Genomic DNA, 3,845 nt, shown 5'->3' on the forward strand with positions numbered 1-3,845 from the left:
GCTACGGGCCTGGCACCCTCTACGGGCCGTGGCCTCATTCAAGTTGGACTTGGGCTCGGCGCGAGGCGTCGGGGTAGTGGACCCTCCCAAACACCACATGCCACGACAGGCGGCAGCCTGCGGGGTTCGGTGCTGGACTCTTCCCTGTTCGCTCGCCGCTACTGGGGGAATCCTTGTTAGTTTCTTTTCCTCCGCTTAGTAATATGCTTAAATTCAGCGGGTAGTCTCGCCTGCTCTGAGGTCGTTGCACGAGGTGTCGCACGCCACACCGCCAGCCGGCTGTGCACGCTACCGAGTAAGTACCGGTATGCGAACCGCCAGGCGACGGGCGCGCATCGCACGTTTAAGGAGGCGCGGCCGGCCCCACAGGCGGCCGCGACGCTCCCAGGTCTGCGAAGCGGGGCAAACGCCGCGCGCTTCAGTATACGTAGCCGACCCTCAGCCAGACGTGGCCCGGGAACGGAATCCATGGACCGCAATGTGCGTTCGAAACGTCGATGTTCATGTGTCCTGCAGTTCACATGTCGACGCGCAATTTGCTGCGTTCTTCATCGACCCACGAGCCGAGTGATCCACCGTCCTGGGTGATCTTTTTCTGAGTTTCCACTGTCTCTTTCAAGACAGTTGCATAGGCGGGACGTAGGCGTGTGGCGGCCCCTGTTCAAGCGTTCTGTGTCCAACGGCCTCACGGCCGATGGGCGTCGTACGGCTCCACACCGGAGCGGACAGGCAGTCGGGCGAAAGTCATTCAAAACCGGCGCCAGGCGCCAGGTGCCGCAGGCCAGCCGCTCCAGCGCTTCAGCGCTCGTACCACACAACATTGGCGTTAGTTTTGAGACGCACGCGTGGTTCCGCACGCGGCGCACGGCTACTGCGAGCCGTACAGGTAGCGTGTTGCGCGACACGACACGCACATCGAAAGACATGCAGTCTAGTCGGTAATGATCCTTCCGCAGGTTCACCTACGGAAACCTTGTTACGACTTTTACTTCCTCTAAATGATCAAGTTTGGTCATCTTTCCGGTAGCATCGGCAACGACAGAGTCAATGCCGCGTACCAGTCCGAAGACCTCACTAAATCATTCAATCGGTAGTAGCGACGGGCGGTGTGTACAAAGGGCAGGGACGTAATCAACGCGAGCTTATGACTCGCGCTTACTGGGAATTCCTCGTTCATGGGGAACAATTGCAAGCCCCAATCCCTAGCACGAAGGAGGTTCAGCGGGTTACCCCGACCTTTCGGCCTAGGAAGACACGCTGATTCCTTCAGTGTAGCGCGCGTGCGGCCCAGAACATCTAAGGGCATCACAGACCTGTTATTGCTCAATCTCGTGCGGCTAGAAGCCGCCTGTCCCTCTAAGAAGAAAAGTAATCGCTGACAGCACGAAGGATGTCACGCGACTAGTTAGCAGGCTAGAGTCTCGTTCGTTATCGGAATTAACCAGACAAATCGCTCCACCAACTAAGAACGGCCATGCACCACCACCCACCGAATCAAGAAAGAGCTATCAATCTGTCAATCCTTCCGGTGTCCGGGCCTGGTGAGGTTTCCCGTGTTGAGTCAAATTAAGCCGCAGGCTCCACTCCTGGTGGTGCCCTTCCGTCAATTCCTTTAAGTTTCAGCTTTGCAACCATACTTCCCCCGGAACCCAAAAGCTTTGGTTTCCCGGAGGCTGCCCGCCGAGTCATCGGAGGAACTGCGGCGGATCGCTGGCTGGCATCGTTTATGGTTAGAACCAGGGCGGTATCTGATCGCCTTCGAACCTCTAACTTTCGTTCTTGATTAATGAAAACATACTTGGCAAATGCTTTCGCTTCTGTTCGTCTTGCGACGATCCAAGAATTTCACCTCTAACGTCGCAATACGAATGCCCCCGCCTGTCCCTATTAATCATTACCTCGGGTTCCGAAAACCAACAAAATAGAACCGAGGTCCTATTCCATTATTCCATGCACACAGTATTCAGGCGGGCTTGCCTGCTTTAAGCACTCTAATTTGTTCAAAGTAAACGTGCCGGCCCACCGAGACACTCACTCAAGAGCACCCTGGTAGGATTGCAACGGGGTCCGCCTCGGGACGCACGAGCACGCACGAGGCGCGTCGCACGCCTTCAGCTCGCCCCACCGGCAGGACGTCCCACGATACATGCCAGTTAAACACCGACGGGCGGTGAACCAACAGCGTGGGACACAAATCCAACTACGAGCTTTTTAACCGCAACAACTTTAATATACGCTATTGGAGCTGGAATTACCGCGGCTGCTGGCACCAGACTTGCCCTCCAATAGATACTCGTTAAAGGATTTAAAGTGTACTCATTCCGATTACGGGGCCTCGGATGAGTCCCGTATCGTTATTTTTCGTCACTACCTCCCCGTGCCGGGAGTGGGTAATTTGCGCGCCTGCTGCCTTCCTTGGATGTGGTAGCCGTTTCTCAGGCTCCCTCTCCGGAATCGAACCCTGATTCCCCGTTACCCGTTACAACCATGGTAGGCGCAGAACCTACCATCGACAGTTGATAAGGCAGACATTTGAAAGATGCGTCGCCGGTACGAGGACCGTGCGATCAGCCCAAAGTTATTCAGAGTCACCAAGGCAAACGGACCGGACGAGCCGACCGATTGGTTTTGATCTAATAAAAGCGTCCCTTCCATCTCTGGTCGGGACTCTGTTTGCATGTATTAGCTCTAGAATTACCACAGTTATCCAAGTAACGTGGGTACGATCTAAGGAACCATAACTGATTTAATGAGCCATTCGCGGTTTCACCTTAATGCGGCTTGTACTGAGACATGCATGGCTTAATCTTTGAGACAAGCATATGACTACTGGCAGGATCAACCAGGGAGCTGCGTCAACTAGAGCTGAGCAGCCGGCCGCCCGGGAGTGTGTCCCGGGGGCCCGCGCGAACACGCAAGCGTCCGCTCAATTATTCTGCAAACAGGAGGAGGCTGAGCTCCCCTGCACAATACACCTCGAAACCCTCTCAGGTCCCGGCGGCGCGCAGCGCCGTCCTAAGTACTTGGTCGGGTTCGAGAGAGGCGCAATCGCCCGGAGTTTGGCGAGTAGACGCTTTAGGTGCGACCACCCGTGCTCCCAACTGAGCTTGCCGCTGCCGACAGAGGCCCGGGAGCGTGCTGTCGTGGCATTGCCGGCGGGAGACAACACGCGCCACCTACGGTGGCCGGCAGCTCCAACGCCAGCGCCACAGAAGGACAAAAGCCCCACTTGGGTGCCGAAGCGAACTCTCCCAGCACAGCGCACGCGCCAACACGTCCGCACAGCTGCGATACAAACCACCTGCGAGAACCGCAGAGGCGACCGAGCAGCAGACGGCGTCGCGGCGCCGAGCGCCGGGCGGCGGCGCATCCTCAGCGCACACAGTCCTCAATCGGACCAGCACACTGCAGATGTCCACCGCGCTTCGCACCGGGCCCGCGAGGACCTACTTTGGCCGCACGGCGCCGCGTGCAGGGTGCGCCGGCGCGCAGCTGCGCCGCCTGCCGCCTCCGTCGGCCGGCGCGCCTGCCACTGGCCGCCCCCACCAGCCGGCTGTAGCGCGTGCGCCCACGCACCGCGCGGCCAGCACGCCGGGAGGCCCCCCCTCACCGGCCGGGGACGGTCCCACCCAGCCACCGCCGCGTATCGCTTCACACCCACATGCCATTCACGTTCGTGGGCATGGTGGGTATCGCTGAAACAACCGGTTGGTAGCTCAACCGATCGTCGCCATCACTGATTCACCTCTAGCGAGAACAACCGCACCACAACCGTTTACCAGTTGTTCATTTGCGTAACGTCACCAGCAAACGTAGACGTCCATCGCCATTTGCAAATTCAACGA

The 3,845-nt window shown here is 58.1% G+C and overlaps 3 non-coding genes across 3 annotated transcripts in view; all 3 read right to left on the reverse strand.

Annotated features, from left to right (window-relative positions):
* The window catches only part of LOC124583371, a 4,222-nt gene extending 3,978 nt beyond the window's left edge, over positions 1-244 (reverse strand). Inside the window, exon 1 of the ribosomal RNA XR_006974210.1 lies at positions 1-244. This exon is cut by the window's left edge and continues 3,978 nt beyond it. This is a non-coding gene — a ribosomal RNA (large subunit ribosomal RNA).
* Positions 245-432: 188 nt separating this feature from the next.
* Positions 433-587, reverse strand: LOC124583357. The gene has a single exon (XR_006974197.1). It is a non-coding gene; the product is annotated as a 5.8S ribosomal RNA (ribosomal RNA).
* A 352-nt stretch (positions 588-939) lies between these two features.
* On the reverse strand, positions 940-2,849 carry LOC124583367. The gene has a single exon (XR_006974206.1). It is a non-coding gene; the product is annotated as a small subunit ribosomal RNA (ribosomal RNA).
* Positions 2,850-3,845: the final 996 nt, after the last annotated feature.

This window comes from Schistocerca americana, unplaced genomic scaffold (genome assembly GCF_021461395.2).
Source record: "Schistocerca americana isolate TAMUIC-IGC-003095 unplaced genomic scaffold, iqSchAmer2.1 HiC_scaffold_457, whole genome shotgun sequence".
In the NCBI taxonomy this organism is placed as follows: domain Eukaryota; kingdom Metazoa; phylum Arthropoda; class Insecta; order Orthoptera; family Acrididae; genus Schistocerca; species Schistocerca americana.